Source organism: Phaenicophaeus curvirostris, chromosome 5 (assembly GCF_032191515.1).
Source record: "Phaenicophaeus curvirostris isolate KB17595 chromosome 5, BPBGC_Pcur_1.0, whole genome shotgun sequence".
Lineage (NCBI taxonomy): Eukaryota > Metazoa > Chordata > Aves > Cuculiformes > Cuculidae > Phaenicophaeus > Phaenicophaeus curvirostris.
In genome coordinates, this window is record NC_091396.1 from 49,101,660 (window position 1) to 49,122,396 (window position 20,737).

Consider the following 20,737-nt stretch of genomic DNA (forward strand, 5'->3'; position numbering starts at 1 on the left):
AAGACGGGCAGATGAGGTGCTTAGGGATATTATTTAGTAGTGGACAGGTATGGTTGGGCTTGATGATCGTAAAGGTCTCTTCCAACCTATTGATTCTATGATTCCATGATTCTCCTTCACCCGCACCGACCTGTCTCCCTTTCCTTCCAAGTGTGTGACCACTGGGGCTCTGGAAAGATCTCTTGGCAGTCCATCCCACATCCAGGCTCTCAGTGCCATTCAGTTGAAGCTAGAGGTTCCCCTCCTCTTTATTTTTTTTTTTTTTGGGGGGGGGGGAAGGGGAGAGCAGGGCAGATAAGGGTGACAGAAACATCATAATTTACTGAAATAATATATAAAAATGAATGTTAGAAATCCAATAGAGTTTTCTGATTTCTTTGTTTCCTTCTGTATGCTCGTGTCACAGTGCTACAGCGTTGTCTTGACATCAGACTCCGAGCTGGTGGTACTGAGTTTGGAAAGCTTTCATGCACTTCATTTCATCTTTGAATGGCACGTGCTTATTCTCTCATGTTTTAAGGCTCTATTCTACTTCAGAGGCAACGTGTTCCAACGCGCTGCTTGCTAGCGGTAAATATTTCCTTTGAATACAAAGTGCATGTGTGAAAAAGGCTTTTTTTTTTCTTTAATAGAAATACATTTCTTTCTCGCTTGCTCCTTTCTCTGCTGTTATTAATAACCTGTAAACGAGTTGAATCTGGAGGTCTAAGCGAAATAGCACGTTCGGATCTGTACTTCCAGCTACACCACGCTGAGGAAAGTGCAGCAACTCTGTATATACGTGTGTGAGAAAGATTCAGGCGATGCATCTGACAGTTTGCATACCAGACTCGGTGACAAAGTAGGGTCCTCAGGAGATACGCTTTGCCGAGAGGATTTTTCCAGCCTTTAACCACCGAGGACACTTATTCAGTTCTCCAACTGCTCCCCAGAGTTGGCGGTTCTTATTTGCTTCAGCTGGAAATAAGCAGGAATGGAAAATGACACGTAATAGAAAGTCCCCAGCCAAGCACCGCGGCTCCTCTCAAACAAGCGCTGCCCCGCGGGCTGAGGTCCCGGCGCCCGGGCGAGAGAAAGGGCCGCAAAGGGTTAAGCCCCTGACTTGCTTGCTAGGCAAAGTTTGAGAGAGAGTATGTCTGAGGCTGAGTACGCTGCAGCAGCGCGCTTGAAATCCGTCACCCTCACTTAAGAGCTCCGCGTCTCCGGCTGTCACCGGTGAATAACGAGCACACGGCGATAAGATCTCGCCCCGCCGCGCTGCGCCGGAGCCGCCGGGGGAAAGAGACCAAAGGAAATTAGGAGGCGTTTAACCGCTTTCGCGGGGTGTTCCTCAGGGTCAGCGGTGGGTGCCAGGGTCAAATGACCGTCTGGACAGCAGCTTGGAAATCAAGTTTCCTTCCTCCTTTCCTTGAGAGAAATCTCGGGTGATGGTGACCGTTGGCAGCTATGAAAAACAGAGACCTTGGCGCTGATCCTTAGAGCGGTACCATGCCGGAACTCAGCTGTTCTAACACCTTCTCCCCTCTCAACCTGCCGGACCCGGTGGGCTTTGGGTGACCTACCGAGGAGGATCCACCTCCGCAGAACAGGTAACGGCTGGTTAAGTCACATTCTGGATTTACATGATCTTGTTCTGAGGAGCATCTTTCTCTGATTTGAAGTGTGTGCTGGTTGAGGGGCCAGGGGCAGGGAGGAGGACAGGTATAATACTCGCCTAACCTCTCTAAGCCTGTGAGCAGGGCAGCGGGATGCAGCCTTGCAGAAGTTTGTTTTTTTGGTTTTTTTTTGGCGTTCCCATTTCCCTCTGTGATTAGGGGCACGGGGGGCAGAAATGCGATTGACAAAGGCCTGCTGTGCTTTATGTGCTGTCGACAGGTTGCTAATATTGGGGACATGGAGAAGGAAGGGACGGATGGACAAAGGATGAGAAATACTTAGAAGGGGGGGGTGTATTTCACGAGAAAATTCACCGGTCGTCTGTCAGCTTTGGCAAGGAGAGATCTATCACGCGCACTTAAGTGTTCTGAAAAATACGCAGAGTCTTAAAAAAAAAAAAAATAAAAAGGACCCCAAGGGGCTCCTGATCCTTTCATCCCTTGGGACCAGCTGGGAGCTGCAGGCACAGACTCGACTTCACAGCGTCCCGGTTTCCGAGCCGGGGATACAAGCTCCGCCGGAGTCTGACCCGTGCCAGACCCGCTCCTTCCAGACAGGCTGATACCCGCGGAGGGGCCCCGGGCTCCTTCCTCTCCACTCCGGGGTCACAGAGCAGACCCCAGCCCCGAGACAGGTGCCGGGAGGGGACCGGAGACGTCCTCAATTCCCTACCCCTCGACGAGTCCCCCGAGAAATGCCGTGCTACCTGCGCTCTCCTTTCCTTGACCCCCCCCCCCATCCCGCCTATTGCTCTGCGCATCCAGCGTAGTAGGTGCACAACTTCTAGGCTTGGCGCTATCCTTACGGGGGGGGCTCTCCCAGGTCCCCTCGGGGGACACGGGGTGGAGGGGTGCGGGGAGGGTGCAAGGGGCAGCAGCCAAGCCGAGCGCTCCGCGACGGGCTCCTCATCGCGGCGTAATAAACCTTTGGAGGCGTCAATAGTTCAGCTCCCCCGCCCCCGCAACCAAGGGGCGAAGGAGGTGCTGAGACAATGGCGAGTGATTCAGCTTTTGAGGTACGGCTGAGCAGAGCATGCAAGCTAATGAGCAGCCAGTGGTGAAGGGGAAGAAAACCCCGAGGTATTTCAGTCGTCTTTGCTGTTTCCTCGACACATGGTATTGATCAGCTCTCCTCTCCTCCATCCCTCCCCATCCCCTCTCTCAAAAGTAAGTCACGGCAAAAGACGTTTTGTGCGTTTTCTTTACTAATGGAGGAGTTTGAGACAAGTTCTCTTCGCGTACCCCAACACCTACCTTGACAGCTGCATCCTATCGCTCAAGCGCTTCTCGGTATTAAGTAGCGATGCCTTTAAGTGACTTGTCCGAACGAGGCGGTAGCTTTTACTCGGGAACGGGGCGGCGGGGGTCACCCCAAACCAGCGCCCGCAGCCCCAGGTGCACCCACACCCACGCACACACACGAACACTTCCACACACGCGCTGAACGTGCTGCGGGAGGCATCGGGGGTGGAGGGTTGTTAACGCCTTAGGGCAAAAGGTGGTTTCTCCAGCGGTTTTAAAGTCTTTCCGACTGATGATGGAAATCAGACGGAATACTAAAGGAGGTCCGTCTCTTCCCTGAGGGTTGGACTTTCTTTTATTCTATGTTCTATTTATTCCGCGCTGCCATTGCCTACCTAAAAGTTCGCGGGGGGGGGGGGATGGAGAAGAGAGGAAAGGGAAAGAATGGGGTGGGGGAGGCGGGCTTGTCGGTGGCTGCACATGAAATATCGCCATGTTGGTGGAGAGCGCGGCTGTAATTACTGCTAGCGAGGGCATCTCCCAGTTAGGACCGCAGCGAGGAATGGTTTTCAGCTCACTCCGCCCCAACCATCCCTTCCGACACAGAGTCCCCACGGCAGCCCCGCCGCGAAGGGCAGCGACACCCGAGCTGGTCTCTCCCGCAGCCCCGGAGCGCTCCCCGCGGGGAGAGCAGGGGGCAGGGCGACCCCGGAGGGAGCTCGCTCGCTAAGCTGCCCCCAGCAAGCAAGAGGTTAAAAGCAGGAGTGGGGAGCGGGGGAGAAGGAAAGAAAGAGAACGAGAAAACCTAGCCTGACTTTGCCTCTTAGAAAGCTTTAGGATGCAGCCCTGCCTTCCAAGCATTCTTTAAACTAGAAATGTGGGAGGGACTCCAGAAAAGAGAGAGAGAGAGAGCGAGAGAGAGCGAGAGAGAGATGGCTATCAACTGAATTCATTACTGTAAACATCTCCCTGGGGTGTCAGGCGGGGAGGAAAAAAAAGGCACGACTTACATTAGCAGGGAATAGTCAGACCTGAGACATCATTACTGCTAAGATCAGCCCGCAGTCCCGGCTGGAGGCAGGCGCAGGGCTTGGGGAGAGCCAGTCACACGCACTCAACACATATATTCAAACACACGTCCGATGCCTTCTCCGACTACCAAGGGTCCTGGGTCTCCGTGCTTGCTCCTCATGTGATCCTTTCATCACTTCCAGAGGACAGAGAAAAGAAAAAAAAAAAAAAAAGAAAAGAAAGAACCCCCAAGACCAGGCGTATCCGCGATCCTTTCTGGTTTATTTTTTTACCGGAGAAGGAGGAGCGGCGGGGGAGGAGAGAGTGACTGGAGAGGAGAGAAGGCGCTGGGGATGCCAGAGCCGCGGGCTGCGCGCCGGAGGAGGAGGTGGCGGCGGAGCGGGGAGGACGATGCCGCTGCCGCTGCCTCCTAAGGGCGGAGGAAGGCGCGGGGGTCGCTCGGGAGCGGCGGAGGGCGGCGGCCAGCACCGAGGAGCGGCGGAAAAGTTTTGGCGTGGGGGGTCCGAGGGGGATTATAATCGGTGCCGGCGAGGGATTCCCAGACACCGCCAGGTACGGTCGGGATTTCATTTGTCTCTTTTCCTTCCTGGTAATTCTACCCCCGGGCGGTTTAAGGCTCCGGTGCCCTTTGCCTTCTCCGAGAAGGCAAAGTTGACGAGCCGGGATCGGGCTGCGTGTCAGAACCATCGCCCCGCGCCGGGCACCCGGGCGCACGCATTGATGAATGGCCGGCGGCGAGAATTAGCAGGATCCCGGGGTTGTTTGACGCCGGCCCTCCGGGTTAGGGGCGCGACTCGGAGGCTGCGGCTGCAGCCGGGTCCCGGCCCCCTTCCCGTGGCCCCCGGCCGGCGGGGAGAGGCGAGAGCTCCCGCTGCGGGGCCGGAGCGCCCCGGTTAGCCCGGCTGGGATCGGGGAGCTGAAAGGTGAGCGGGGCGGAGGAGGCGCTCGGCTGAGCTCGGCGCTGGCGGGTGTCGAGAGTTGCGGAGGACGGCGGGGAGCAGCGAGGATCTGTCATCCCCACCGGCAGCCTCTGGAACGGGGCTGGAGGCGAGTGGGTGGGGGCGAGGTTGGGAGCGTTAGATCGGGATTTGGGCATAGAACGGAGCCCCTCGCAGAGCTGCTGAGTTAGACGGCGATCTCTCTCAAAATAATAATAAATGCTGCGGGCTGGGAGAGGGGTGAGGAGATGAACAACAGCAACAACAGAAAAACAACGTCAAAAAGGAGTCAAACAGCTGAAACAATCTCTGGAGAGCACGAGATGAAAGCCCGTAAAAGATAAAGAAACGAGCAGCAAAGTCGGAGAGTAAGACTCTCCATCTTCTTTTCAGAGTGGGAATCGGTCAACAGGAGCTTTTAATTAATTTTAATGGAGGAAATCTGTTTTAAGGCTTAAAATAAGCTAATAAATCCGAGGCACAAATCCGTGTAAATTCCTGCACTGCGTGTGAAAGGTACTGATTAGATTTCTTCAGATGCTGCTTTTTGTATTGCAGAGCTCAGCTAAATAGAAAGGAAGAGGTTCCTTGCATGAGCAGGAAAAGACACTAAAGCAAGTCAGACCTCTCTCTACCAGGCAGATGTGCGTACACACACATACACACATGGGTGCACAAAACGACAGGATGTGTATTAAAGAGAGGTTTATTTACTGCATCTAACTTTACAGTGCTTGCAGGGAAAATAAAGCAGTTTAGATCATGACTTGGGTTTAAAAAACCCAACCAACCGGACAAAACACCCCCACAAACTTCCATGGACTTAATTTCTTGCTTCATTCACTGACACGGCCTTTCACTAAGAGCACCTTTATCTATTTGTAGTTTCAGAGGAAATTCATGAATTGTTTTTGGGTATATGTATTTTTGGAAAGAGAAAAATCCATTCTGGCATTTTTTAAAAACACTGAAAAGGGACTGTACCTATATGTCTCTCCACTTTTCTTTCTTTTCTTCCTTTTAAGAGTCAATGCATGCAGTGTTATCACTCAGACATAATCATTGCATAATCAAAAAGATAAAACAGATATTATATAAAAGCCACCATTTCTAAGTGGCAAAAGTGGTGTTAAAATATTAGTATTAATCTTGGCCTGACAGCGATGTGAGAGAAGAGATTTCAAACGTGATTACTATTTGTATGAGGCTTGTTATTTAAGCTCTTTTCTTTATACAGATGTGGTAGCGAAGTGGTTAAAAGTAAGAGAGTGCTGTAGGTGAGGCAAGTCGGAGCACTGTGTAAATACAGTGTCTGTAACTGCCTGTGACTAGTCGGTGTTATCCAAAGTCCAAGGCTGTAGCAAGAAGAAGCAGTGCTGGAATGAACCAAGCATTCTTCAAAGAGTCACTCCTGACATACACGTACATTCTGTACTTTGTTAAGGTGAAGTTATCTGTGTTTGGCTTGCATGGTATGGATCTAATTTGAGCCACTGTTACAAGCAACATTTGTATCCTGGCCTGCTGGATAGTTTGATTTAGGATGTAGACCTATCTCCTCTGCACAACCCTACACTCTCCCAGTTGGAATCTGCATTACATAGTCTATGGTTTCCTTTGACAGTCGAGAATGTGCTTGCCTTTATATGCTTAAAATAGCAGTATCTAAAATGTAGGATATTATTAGGGCTGACTTCCCTACCCTTCCTGCAGAAAAGGAGAGACAGTTTTACACAGTCAAGAAAACAAAAAAGTTCAAACAAGCATCACTATCAGGTTTTTCCTGTACTGCACTTTAAAGGACTAGAAAGAAGGCACACTTAAGATAATATTGTTTCCAGGAAGGTGAGAGCTGTATTTCTTAATGATTTCTGCTACCTCTTTAATCTCAAAATGAGTTCATTTTTCACTAGATTACTTTCATGTAACTTTCAGACTTTGACTGAACAGATTCAAATCCAGTCCATTAGTGACCTCTATCTGTGAGAAGTGTATAGTCAGCGGTGGGTTTTTCCCTTTTTCTTCACCATAGTGAATTGGAAGCACAGGCTATAAATTGTTTTGGTCTTTTATACTTGCAGATCACCTATCTTGTCAGGTTGTCAATGTCACATCCATTACAGACAATGTGATTTACTAGTGTTTTAAACAGGAAAACAAGAAAACCAAATCCAGTTCCAAACATGTATCAAACACTAGAAGGGAATGCTAAATCTGTTCTAGCTATTCCGGTAATAAAACAGTGAACATTTGCAAGAACTAATAATAAAAAAGAAGTATCTGATCTTATTGAACATCAGTGATAAAGGAATTGCGTTTATGTTCATCTGATGGTTTAGTACTTAAAACAGGCTGATTCTATGTGAAATTTTATTATGCCTGAGTGCTTACATAATATCTGAAACTTGAGACAAGCACTCAGACCAGATACACTATAAGTAGACTTTATAGTAGCAGTGTGTTTAAAAATGTAAAAAAAAAAAAAAATCCAGCTGTGTCTATATTAGGAATATATGTCAGAGATCAAGGAAAAGGGGGTCTTTATAAACAGATGGTCTCTTTTAGGGGATTATTAAACCCAGCTTCCCAATACTAATTTGTCTCTTGTTTATATCCACAGCTATATTCCATGTTTTAGTTAGTGATTGTAAATGGCAGTTGAGGTCTTGATCAGCAATATCTTTGGGTAGGTGTATACCATTGTTTGACATTTCCCAGATTGTAGTTGATTACCTCAGTGCTTGGTAATATGATGTTTTTAGGTGTTTCCTTCCATTCCCCTTGGGCAGTCATTTTAGGAGTCTTTCTGCCAATGCTTTTTATTTATTTCCTCAAGAAACTAAAAGAGCTGGAACTTGCCCCAGAGGTATAAAAATATTTGCAGTTTAGCTGTAGTTTAAAAAAAAAACCCAGAAAAGAATAACATATAGTTACTGTTGTAATGAAGGCTAATTCAACATACGGTGAAGATACAAGCTTTAGTTCCCTTACAGCTATGTTTAACATGCACCTTTTCAGTAATTGACTCCTTTTAAAGAAAAACCAACCACAAAATATCATTAAAATATGCTTCTTGACGGGCATGTTTTATTCATTTATTTAAAACAAAGCCAAATCTTAATCCATAAGTAATGCTCATGAAAGAAGCGTTCAAAATAAAAACTATTCTGTGTTTAACAAATTACATTTTAGTCACATCAAACAATGTGTCCCAGGAATAATGCAATTTAATGTGATATTTTCAGCCACTGGTGCAAGGTGTTGGAAACTTCTTATACCTTCCTTTTTTTTATTTATTATTTACTCAGCTGACAGGTTGGTTTTTACTTCTTTGATTACTTCTTTAGAGATGGCGCTTTGAACAGAATCAAAATTAAATACTAGCAACATTTTTAAACAAATCCATCATGCTCTGTTCAGCATTCCTGAAAACTTAATGATGCATAAAGAGGTCTGTAAAAATCTCTCTTCTAAAAAGAAATCTTGTGCTATCTATCAGCTCTACCTGGAAGCAATCCCTTGTATATTTTACTTTAGGCTGTAACTGCTTTATTTATTAATTTGTTTTAAAACAACCCCTTTCTAGCCTGGCTTAATGTGAGTTGTATTTATAAAAGCATACAGCACGGAGAATTGTTGAACATTCAAAGGTACACTGTCATTGAAACTCATCTTTCAGTCCTTGTAGACAAAACTGAATAGGCTTTTGACATAGAGGATCAGATCATTGCTAGAACTGGTCCTGCAGAGTGATGATTTTACTTAGGCCGCTGGTGAGAGGTGACTTGCTTTCAACAGACCTTGGTCAGTATTTTGTAGCATCTGCCCCCGCAAAGCAGAATATTAAAGGTCAGAAATAATATTCTGGCTTGGCTTTCAAGTCAGTAGACTGTTTTCATCACCAACTACCTATTCACAAGGTAATTTATTATTGTAATTTTCTGCAGTAGTCCTGAGCTAAAGACTGCAGTCAAAAAAATTGGAAGTAAAAGAATAATTTTGAAAGGTAGTTCGGACAATATTCTATGGATTACTGTAATAGTCTGCAGTCTGGTTTTACAAATCTCAGCCCAGGTGGGGATGTATCCTGAGCCACAGGATACAGAAGAGGGCATTTAGTTCCTTTTCTCATCATTTATTGTGAAAATATCAAAGTGAAAATGTTTGGATCAAGGGGCAAACGTGCTCTTTGGTCAGAGTTCTTAAATTCTTCAAGTTGTTGTGGGGAATCTAATTATTGTAAAAATGCAAAATCAAATAAACATTAAATCATTTTCTTCCTGAAAACATGGTAGCTGTGACTGAATTAATCTGAAACCATTCTACATTCTTTATTCAGACAAAATTGACAAAATCTGTTTAATGTCAGGGATATTGAGGGAGAATTAGAGGCAAAAGATTTTGGAATTCCATCTCTCTGATTTATTAGCCGTTCACTGGCATGCATTTCTGTGTTCGAGAAGGTTTGGCCAGGCTGATGCTAGACACTTCTCTTGTAGTAAATACTGTAAACTTTACAGAAGTACTACATGACCCATTAAGAGCAGGAAAGGTCAGAGCTCTGAACGAAAAGCCTCATCAGCACCTTCTGCGAACTGAATTCTGTATGCGGCAGTGTCACTCCCAGTGTCTGCTGGCAGCTTTTGTCATTTGTTCATCAAAACCAACAGGGAAAACTAAATTAAAGAGAAGAGTTTTTTCTCGATAGTACTTACTGTCCTGCACCACCTAGTTGCATGAATGGCTCATAACTTACTGGCTGTTCCATAAGAGTTAGCCAGGAGACATCACACGGAAAAGGGTTGCTCATGTGGGGAAAGGACACAGTGCTCCCCCAGCATGTCTTAGCACTGCTAGGAGCCTTCATAGATGCTTATGCACAGTTCCCAGTTTTCATACAGTTTGCAGAGAATGACACCATGGTCAAACTGCAGCCATAGGACCATCAACCACAGGATAGTATGTTCAGAGTTACAAATATTTACTTGTCTTGAGATTTCCTGCATGCTTTTCCAGAGAAAAAGAAATACAATACTAGACCTCTTTTAAAATTGGTATGACATTCACAATGTCATTGTAAATTAATGCAACAAAAAAAATATTTTACATCAACATCTTACTAACAGAATTAGGGATTTAATACACAGTTCTGAAGAAGAAATATAGGATTCACATATGTATATATATACACACATATATAGATACAGAATTTGGATATGTGTTACGTATCTAGGTAAAGGTGTAATCACAGAGGTCTCCCTCAGACCTTTCAAAGCATAATTAATTAATATTCATTGAAAATTAATTTTTTTTGTGAGCTGAAAATTGAATTAATCAAAAAGAAAATCTTACATTTTTCCTTCAGTGTGTTGGAAGTTTCTGAACTGGGTGAAAAAACAAGGTACTCCGAAGAGGTATTGCTCTCAAGGTCCATGGAAAGAGTCTGTAACAGGCTTGTCTGTACTTATGAACTAGAGCTTCATAGCTGAAATACTGCTTTATGAATTAATTTATTTGATTCCAGACTCAATCCTCCTCTCCTTCACTGGCAAGTTAATTTCATAGACACTCTTCTCACGATTGGAGATTACTCATGTGAGTAATAATTTGAATACCCCCAAAATGATGTCATTTAGCTGTAATTGAAGATGATACAACCCTACCAACGTGTCTCTGGTTATACTATTGTACATATACTTTGATTAGTAATTTCTTCATATGTATGTTGGGAAACAAGCTGTGAGGGTAGAACTCATTTAAATGATTATAATTGTATCTGTATTAGGATTGTAGCAGTATATATATTTGTCACAGACAGAGCCTACAAATATATACTTCTGTAGACTAAGCATTGGGTGTGCATATCATTTAATGGATTATGATTTTGGTAAATGAGGCAGTTTAGAAAGCCTGTTGCATGCCTGAAATGCTAGCTGAAGCCATGTGAGGTGTCTCTAAATGATGGAATATTTGTTAGTAGTGTCTTTATATTACCTTATAATTTCATTTATGATCTAGGAAGTTTTTCCTATGTGGTGCATCTTGTGTCACTGAGAGATTTGCATCAAACTAAATATACCCTTTTTAGCAATCTCGTTCGACTGGTTTCACAGGCCATCTCATTGACTGGTTTAGGTTTAACCTTATCTTTAACCACTTAGCTTTGGAGTTAGTTGGAAATGCTCCTAGACAAAACATATTGAGCCATATCAGTTGAAAACTTTCTGTAAATCACTTCGATACCTGAATCCATATGAACATAAACTGGGTGGTTGGAGGACTCCCATTTAATATGTTAATGCTTTATATGCATATCGCATTAGGTTGTACTGATCCATTACTGTAAGCCCCCGCATTATTCATGGAACAAGAGAATCTGGACATGGTAAAGACATAGAAGGCTAACCAACAGTTCACAGTCATGTCTAGTACACTCATAAAATTGTAATTCTTGATTTAAATGTTTTTAAAGATTTATTCTGAGACATTTTATCTTTTGAACTGCCCATACAAAATTAATTTCCAACACAAAATATGTAGACAAAGTAAGACGTCTTGTTATCCACTCAGATAAATTTCTCCTTCTTTAAAAACAAATTTAGCAGGCTAAAAAGAAATTTCCTCCTCCTGAAGATAAGTATACAGTTAGTGACTTCTAAAATTTAGCAAAACATGAACACATACATGCAGTGTTGTTTCCAACTGCATTGCTAAATCCTGTGTATCAAATTGTTATATGCCCAACAGTGATTTTTTGAAATAGCTTGTTCTGGCCCTGTGCCATGCACTTCACTGAAGAGCTGCCTCTTGCAGCAGTTCAGCAGTAAATTGTAAAATGCATTTTGCCAGTGGAAGTTTGGGTTTATTTGTTTTTTTTTTTGTGAGAAATTACATTTGCTGTTTGACAAAATTAATTTCAGAACCTTATTCTTTAGCAGTTGTGCAACAGAATAACAGCCTTTACTCAGAGAGAAAAGTGTCAACCATTATAGCTTTGAAAATACTTAGGCAAGAAAGAAGCAGAATGGATCTCTCTGCCTTTTTTTTTTTTTTTTAATTATGTGCACTTCACAGACAAATCCAAGTCCCTTACCATTGCCCAGATATGCCTAAGCCTCTGTGGCACAGCATCTGACAGTAAAGTTACTGTAACTGCTTTACCCATGTTGTGCCCGATGAAAATCTTTTCTTTATTCATCTGATAATGATGAACACATACATACATGCATGTATAGACACACGCGCACAAATAAAATATCAAAAAAAGGATTTTCTGAGAGAATTAGAGTGGCAGGAAAACACTTCACAAAATCTGTTTCCTTCTGAAGCTTAGTTAGCGTCTTCCTTTTTTTTGTTATTTAACTAGATAGCGGGGCAATTGGAGATTCTGTAGAATTTAAAAATGGAAACTGTATGTGAGTTTTTCTAAGTTTTTTTTACCTTTCTTCCCTGGTGCTTTTTCCTCGTAGTTCATATAGAACTGCTTTCACAAGTACTTTAATACAATTTTTTAAATAATCATGCAATTGGATTTTTTCTTTTTCTTTTGAATGATGGCTATTGGGTGCTGAACCCATGCTCTTACACTATTGGTTTAGTTTTTAATTATGTATAATTCTAGTAAAATGCAGTGATTTAAAATTAAAAGAAAGGAAAAAATCCAAAAGAAACAAAAATGCAAAAGCAGAACCAAAGGAAAATCAAACCCACACCCCAGCAACTATGGAAATCTCAGTGCTAGCAATATGGTTGCTTTCTATCCCACATTGGATAATCTTATCAGTATCTATTTAACTTAATATTTAGTAGCAAATACAGCTTTCAACTAGATAGTCTGTTATCACAAAAATCAAACACTCAGCTCTATCCTCTGATCAGCACAGTGGATCTTTATAAATCTGGAATAAATGAGATGTTAGAATTGCTGCCAGCAGCTCTGGCAACAGAACTGTTGATCTGCCCAGATTCTCTTTGCTGAAAAAATTTCTTATCAGCAGATCCACACATCCTACATGGTGCAACTGTGTATCTGCAGATAAGAGGACAGAATGATTGAAAGCGGATGGATGGCATGAGCGTAAATAGGTCATGAGTTACCAACTGCAGAGCTTGATCCTGAGCTCTGGGAGGGACGATATAAATTTCAGAACTTCTCTAAGGATGAGGAGCGCTTTAGGTAGAAGGGCTTGGTGTTAAGTCTTCGCCCTTCATTTGTCCAAAGTTGGAAGTGCATAAATCAGTCTGTACGAGAAGAAATAACTCTGAAATTCATAACTCTCATCTTTGTGACATTGATGGAAACTCTATTGGATCAAATGCATAGGTGTTCTAATTATGAACCTCTGATATTCTGAAATTCCCGTAGGCCATCAATATCTCATATGCAATTATATTTTACAAGCTGTCAAATGATTGTCTGGTTATGCATGTGCTGACCAAGTGAAGACCTCTTAGAGTCTAGCCAACCAGCTGCAGAAAGATGATCCTCTTTAAGCACTAGAAGAATCAACACCTTCAACTTTGAGATAACATCAGTATGCATTACTACTCAGGTCTTGTGAGTAAATATTTGGTGATCTTGGGAAGGGGTGTTTAAGTATAGCCTTGCACATTGTTTGTGTTATATGATAACCACATTTAGCAGAAAATCATTAATTTTAACTCCTTAAATGCTATGCTAAAAGAGCATCCTCTTTTTATTAGGAGCAGAAATAATGCAAAGACCTGTAGCCTTGTTATGAGATTTGCACTCCTTTCCACTATCTTTTATCGATGTGCATTTATATTCTGGTAGCAGCACACTTTCGTTCCTGTTTCTTTCTCATGCTATCTCCTTATTTCTTGAATACATGTGGCAGCTCAGGCTGAATCAGAATTTTTAGTTAGCTCTTCAGCTAAGAAGGAACCCTCTTTTAACCTGGAGTTCATTCTGTTATGTCTTTCATGTCAGGTGCACTGAGGACATGAAGTATCTTAAAGATACTATCAAAACTAAAAAAAGCAATAATGCTGATATGGTGGAAGCCTTTATTTTTATTTAAATATTTCCCATATTATTTTTGCAGGTCAAGTATTGCAGTACTGTGCAGAGGGAAGATAAAGGCAGGAAAGGAAAAGTGACTATAAAATAAGTGGGGGAAAAACAGGATGAAAGTGAGTAATCAAAATTGTCCAGACTGAATGAGGTGTAGAGATAAACAATTACATTTAACTGCAGCAGGAAATCAGTTTCCTAATGCTCACAATTTTAACCAGCCAAGCTGTTATTCATCTGAGTGGAAAACAATCCGCTTCTGTGAAAGGGAGAGGTAGGGCAATTCACAACCTAGGAGAGCTGGGAGGGGAAGAAATGATCTCTGAAGTCCTTTTACAGATTCCCACCCCTTTCTGTGGTGAGAATAGCACATGCAGAGTAAATGCTATCTCAGACCATGTTAGCTCTAGAACAGAACCCTTACTGGTTTGGTGAGTCTAGTTTGGTGAATCTGGTTTGGTGAGTCTGGTTTGGTGAGTTTTGGCGTATTCTCTCTTAATTTTATTCCTCATTTTTGTGACCCTAGAAACCGTGCAAGTTAACCATAAGAAAAAACAAGTACAGAGTGAAGATAGGATGAACAAAGCAGTTAGTAACTAGTCTCAAATTTTCCTCTCGGGCACGGGTGTAGACACAGGAAGTCCTCTTTACATAGGTAAATCAAAGTGGAATAATGAACATTATTTGTTATTTAAATAAATAATATAAATCCTGACCTCTCTTATGTTGTTTATTTTTATCTTGCCATTAAACTTCTTACTTGAGAGCTTAGAGATCCACCATATAATGAAAAAAGACTGAATTAGGGAAATACTGGGGATAATACAGCAGGGACAAATAGCACTGAAGAGGGTCTTCGTTATTCTTGGTTGTGAGAAATGTGCTGAAGGAAATCATTATGTACTGCAGCACAGAGACTTGTGATGTTGCTTCTGTGTCGTTAGCACTTTCTTACTGTCCTGTTGATTAAATCACATTAAATCAAACTTTGATCAAACTCTACATTATGGTCTGAACTTGCAGTATGCTCTTTCCCCTTGCAGCTAGAGGCAAGCAGGATTCAACACCGAATTCTAAAACCAGTGAGGAGACAAGAAGTGGTCCACACGGAGGGCTAAACTGGTGGCGCTCACATAAACTCCCTGTATGTGGGTACATATGGGAGAGTTGGCATTTCTCTTCCCCCAGGCACAACAAATGCCCGTAATTATCATCAGCACCAAGTTTGGATGCTTAATATGTAGAAAGGAGATCATTTATTGGAAAGTTTATACTAAAGATATATGCCCTTGCTTTATTAAAGAAAGTATGCAATTTTTTATGATTTCAGCATTCTCCAGTAGTTTTCAGGTCATAGTAATATTTGGGACAATATTAAACTCTACTTGTATGCTCATTTGAAGTCTTGCAGAAAGGCTAGGAAGGAATGTGAATAGAATCCAATTGCCATAACCGTAAAAGAGAAGAAAAAACTCAGTGACAAGATGGCAGCGTATGAGTTAACATGTTAGCCCTTCATTCTTTCAGGTCGAGCTTCCTGTGAGTAATAAAACACAAGTCAGATTAATTTGGCTGGTCTCAGTCAAGCCTCTCATGGATAGTTGCCCACACGGGAATAACCGCTGCATAGATTAGCTCTGTGAATAGTTCCAGGACAGGTGTGGGACTGAACTGCATTGGCAGAACTGCTGCAGAGGGCTTGTGTGTGTTGCTTCACTCAGCGGTGCTGGTCTTCCTTTTCTGGAGCCACTAAAATTCTGCCAAACATGGTTTTTAAATAATTGTTTTCAGGGAGTTGGAGAAAGCTTGTATTTTGTCAGATTTAGAAGTCTTCCATTAGACATTTAGAAATTGGAAGAAATTAAGTACAACTGAAAATTAAAATACCTTGAATTATTTCTTATTCACCAATGTTTTGTTCCTGAGCAGGAACAATATTACAGGTTCTGACCCAGCTTTCATAACAGTCTAAGACAAATAACAAAAATAGAGCAACATTTTTAAAGGTTGAGAGGGGACAGAATGACAGAGGGTTTCTCCTGCTGAATACAAAATCTTTCTGTTTCTGTTTGATATCCAGACAATAGTCTGCAGTGATCTATATGAAATGAAAGGTGGACTCTGGTAAACCCACCACTATTAACTGAGCCTCATTTTTCTAGCCCTTGTCAGAAGTGAAAAGATTTATTAGGTAAGGAGAATGAACTACTCTTTCACCTGCGCATCCTCTTTTTCCTCTGTTCTTATAAAGCAGAACTGAGCCTAAGTCACACTGTAGAAGTCCTTGCGAAAAGCCCGTAGTCAGAAGCAAACTCTGCACTATTTTTCCATACATAAAAAGAGACAATGCAAACAGAGGACAGAAGGGAGAGTTAATTACAGCATTTGATCAAAGGAACACTGATTCACAAGCACATTCAGAAACCTGCTTGATATTAGATGTGTAGCACTCATGTAAATCAGGGCTGGACCAGTTTACAGCAGCCGAATATCCACAAAATCCATATAACTTCTCTGTCAAGTTCCTTGTTAGAGCCATGACTGTAGCCTTCTTTCTTTAGCAGTAAGGGAAAAAGAGAGCTGACACTGTGATGTTTGTGCCTTAGCTGCCTCTGAAACAATAGAGGACCCTGCTCCAAGTCTTTCCAACAGAGTAAATATTTTTTTCTTGATTTTGCTAGTGATATGAGGAAAAGCCTGGGCATACAGTTGTCTAAGGTCAGGTTTACAGCACTGCTCTGGTTATTTCCTGCATAGTTTGGAGTTCTAGATTAATATGGGGACATGGTTATATAATTTACTGACACTTCTGTTTTTACTTCAGTTATGTTTCTTATATCCATCACGTAACTATTGCTATATCCATTGTGACTAAGATATTTTCCATGAGATTTTTCATGCATTCCACCTTTGCTGTATCTAATGGAGCTTGATTTTCACATGCATGTGACCGTTGTAGGCATGTAGTATGGCTCTAAAAAATTTAGCTGCCTAGCCCTCATTTTCTTTTGCTAGAGTATTACAGACATAACACTATTCATCATAGGCCCCTTCTGACAGGAAAATGTTCTGTTCTGTTCTGTTCTATTCTATTCTATTCTATTCTATTCTATTCTATTCTATTCTATTCTATTCTATTCTATTGTAGACTTCTTGCACTTGTATTAAATTTCAATGATGAGTTTCAGTGGGTTAAATAGTTTCTCTTGCACTCTCTACTGCAGGAATGGAGAAAATAATGACGGAAGTTCTGGATCGGTTTTCTAATTTTTTATTTCAACTAAGCCTATAGTTGTTCATATTCTGATGATGGTGTTGTCTAAGAAAGATAAAAACAGTATGAAGAAATTTATTTAATATTACTGGAGCTAATCTTGTCCTGTTGTTTTGCATATGAGTATTTACCTGAGAATCTACAGTAAGACTCTGCACTGTTGTCTCCAAATAGAAACAGTTACCAAAGTGTACGTAGCTTTGCTAGTTGGTAACTGGTGATATCTTTTGATACGTGATTTAGCTGCCTTTTTCCAGTGCAAATTTCAGCAGTACCCTTGGGGCAGTAACTGTCTAAGAGTAAAAATATACATTTTGTTAGTTGTTATTTCCTTTATAGAAATCAGTATACTGTTTTATAACCAGATATAAAGCAATCTGAATAATTATGGGCATGTTCTGTTCTATTTTATTTGGTCTCATATTCTCTCTATGACTGTAGTAGCTTTACACCAGTCTAGAAGTTTAGTGTAAGTTGTCATTAAAAAAGAATTCTGTGGAGTTTGATATTGTCAAATAACTTCATTGCATGCAGAGAATTATTAATACGTAATGTGAGACCTCGTTAGTCAGAATTGCAAAGCTTTAAGTTTCCTTCTGAACACAAAATTCAGGGCACGATTATTTATGAACGTGTGGAACCTATTTGGAACTCCAGTGACTTTACGCATATGAACAATTAGATAAGTAATTAGCAAAATGACATCAATTGTGCTGCGTATTCCAATCACAAATAACTGTGTTGCGAAAGTGATTTCCAAAGAGTCCTTCTTTTAGAAATGTAATATACAGCATCTCTCTCTCTCACCCTTGCTCTATCTCTCTTTTTCTAACTACTATTTCAACCTCCAGTGCCTAAAACCTTAAATAATTGATACCTAGGTCTTCCCACCAAGATTAGAGGGTTGTACTTTCATGGTCCTATGATTCAATCTTATTTTAACATCTCTTATCTGAGAGTGCTACTTTAGGAAGGAGTCTGCAGGTTCACTAATAGATATAGGTACAAAGCTGTCATTTTAGATTGTACGGAAATTAGATTAGAGTCAATCTGACAAGAAGCAAATCTCCCTTCACTCTAGTTCCTTTCTGCCAGGTTGACTTTGTCAGTCCAGTATGTTGTTAGTTTTTCAAGGGATTTCCAGTAGAAAGATTCTTGATATTATAAACAAGTATACATGCTCTATAATTGCAATCACATGGGGATCCTTATTTCTTTCTCTTATATGGATTGCAATGCTGGTAATAAAATATTGTGAACTAAATATCTCAATATCTTGTATTACTGACCTGAAATATAGGAGGATCTTTCTCCATTTGAAGGAATAAGAAGCATCATCTGTTATATTGTTAGATATTTGATAGAGAAATATTTAATTTCAAAATATAATATGACTTAAAATATAAATCTGTGACAGTTTGAAATAAAAGCCTTTTCTGAATACCAAATTTTCTCATGCTGACCTTTTTCTGTTTAATAATTGCTTATTAGTAATAATTATTAGTAATTGCTTATTAGTAATTGCTTATTAGTAATTAGTAATATTGCTTGCAAAGTCCACAAAACAACAGCAATAAGTATAATAATAAAAATGATAAGAGTAGGTAGCAGGTTGGCTGACATAAAACAAGAATTAAAAAGCAATCTCCCTTGTTAAATGTTAGTATGAATTTTTAAATGAAACAGTGGCAAAATATAGTCATTCAAAACCAGTTTTCTTCTAGAGACATGAGAGGATTTAAAATTTGTTTCAAAGGAAAGCTTTTTTGCCTGTCTTCAACATCTCAGTTTGCTTGAATAGAACAACTTGTCTCTGTACTAAAACTTCCCAAATAAGAATGTTTATTGGAATTGGATTTTTGTAATATGAGGTTTATCTAAGCAGTTTCTCATTTAAATCTGAAGTTTCCCTTCTCAAGTGTTTCCTGGAGAGAAAATTCTGTAATATATTTGTGGAAGTGATTCCAGTGGGCTGAAAATATGGTATTGAGTTATTGATTTGATAATTAGTATAACTGACAATGCTAGAATATATACCATAATTTGAATAGACAGATCTGTTCCTTAGCTGATCTGTACTGACGTAATTTTCGTGGGTTTAATTATCTCATCATTAGGTGCGTTATACTAGTTTAGGATTTAAACCAAGGAATGAATGGCCAACTGAATTGTCTGATCTCTAGATTAACTTCCCATATTAGAAAATAATTAAAGAAAATATCTTATCTTAATGATTAGGCCATTCCTTCTAAATTTAACACAAATCTATGAATTTGGTCTTTGACATTATGCTTAGAATTGGCTGAAAATGTTAGAAACATTTAAATAAACTTTGAATAAAAAATTTTGATTTGGTGAAACAAGTTATCTAAAGTTATGCAAAATTACTTATTTGCTTCCCCAAATAATATTTTGATGGGCATAACACCCAGAAATTTAATACCAGAACACAGTTATACGTAATTGATTAATTTGAATATAGACTATATTGAAACACTTCCATGTCTAATAGGACCAAAATAGCCCAGAATAACCATGTGAGTCTCTGCTTAATATAAGTGAATAAAGTTCTTGTAGTCAAAGACCTGGGTGTTGTTTTGGCACTTGACAAAATCCGTAGTAATAATTCCCACTGACATCAGAGGAGTGGGGTTACTTCTTCTGGCTACCCTTTCCATATTCCTTATAGCTAATTACGACTTGATTCAAACACATCATTGGGTATTTGGTAATATTTCTAATATGCGTGTGAGCTCTTTTTGTTTCCTCCATCCAACAAAAGGTAACATATTAACTCTTCATGTGATTGCTAGTTGTAACTGTGCTGTAAAATCCTGCAAGCCACCTGGAAAGGGATATATTCACTGGGCATTGATTGAACACAACTACTGAGACAACCATGCACCCCAGAGTCAGATAAAAAAAGTGTACAGACACCTGGAATCTAAGATAATACATGTAAGTTCTGTGTACAATTCAGCTCAGTATTGGATGTTAGAATCTGTCTGCAAAAACTAAGGAAATTCTGTGAAGTCCAGTGCCAAAATTTATTTCTATTGCTGTTAAGACTACTTGTAACATTCAGTCTTGAATTCTTCACAGATCCTAGTAAACTGCCTTTCTGAAAAGTGTTTTTCTTTGGATAATCAGGTAAAAATTATTGAGAGATCCTGAGTATCCTTTGAGAAACTGGAAATCGTGATGGTGTCTCAGTAGCTGGAATACCTTCTTTATTCTTTTAGTCATTTTTTCAACTAAGCAGAGCATCATGATATTTTTCTAAGAGTAAAATCTATTGCAGAGATCCCAAGAAATTATGGAAGCCTCATTTCTAGGTATAAACAAAAATAGCTTTGAAAAGCACTTATGTATTAGTGTTGAAAATACGTCTGCTGTGACGAAGCTGTACAGCTGGCATAAGGGAACTGTCTCATCATACAAGATAAGTGAATTAACTGAGTTTGGTCATTTGGAATAGCAGAAAGGAATGACCAGGACTGAGTCTTACCATAGCATTCATCGTGTTCTTTGGCAAAGAACGCACTAGCTGCGACATCGTTGT

General features: G+C 40.8%; 1 protein-coding gene across 2 annotated transcripts in view; it reads left to right on the plus strand.

The window, feature by feature from the left end:
- Nucleotides 1-729: 729 nt before the first annotated feature.
- Nucleotides 730-20,737, plus strand: part of FLRT2 (fibronectin leucine rich transmembrane protein 2) — a 67,108-nt gene continuing 47,100 nt past the window's right edge. The window contains exon 1 of one of the 2 annotated variants that reach the window (XM_069858637.1): nucleotides 730-1,599. The gene's annotated coding sequence lies outside the window, so the exon portion shown is untranslated. Of the gene's footprint in view, nucleotides 1,600-4,360; nucleotides 4,482-20,737 lie in introns of those variants that run through there. The other variant, XM_069858636.1, reaches the window with a different exon arrangement.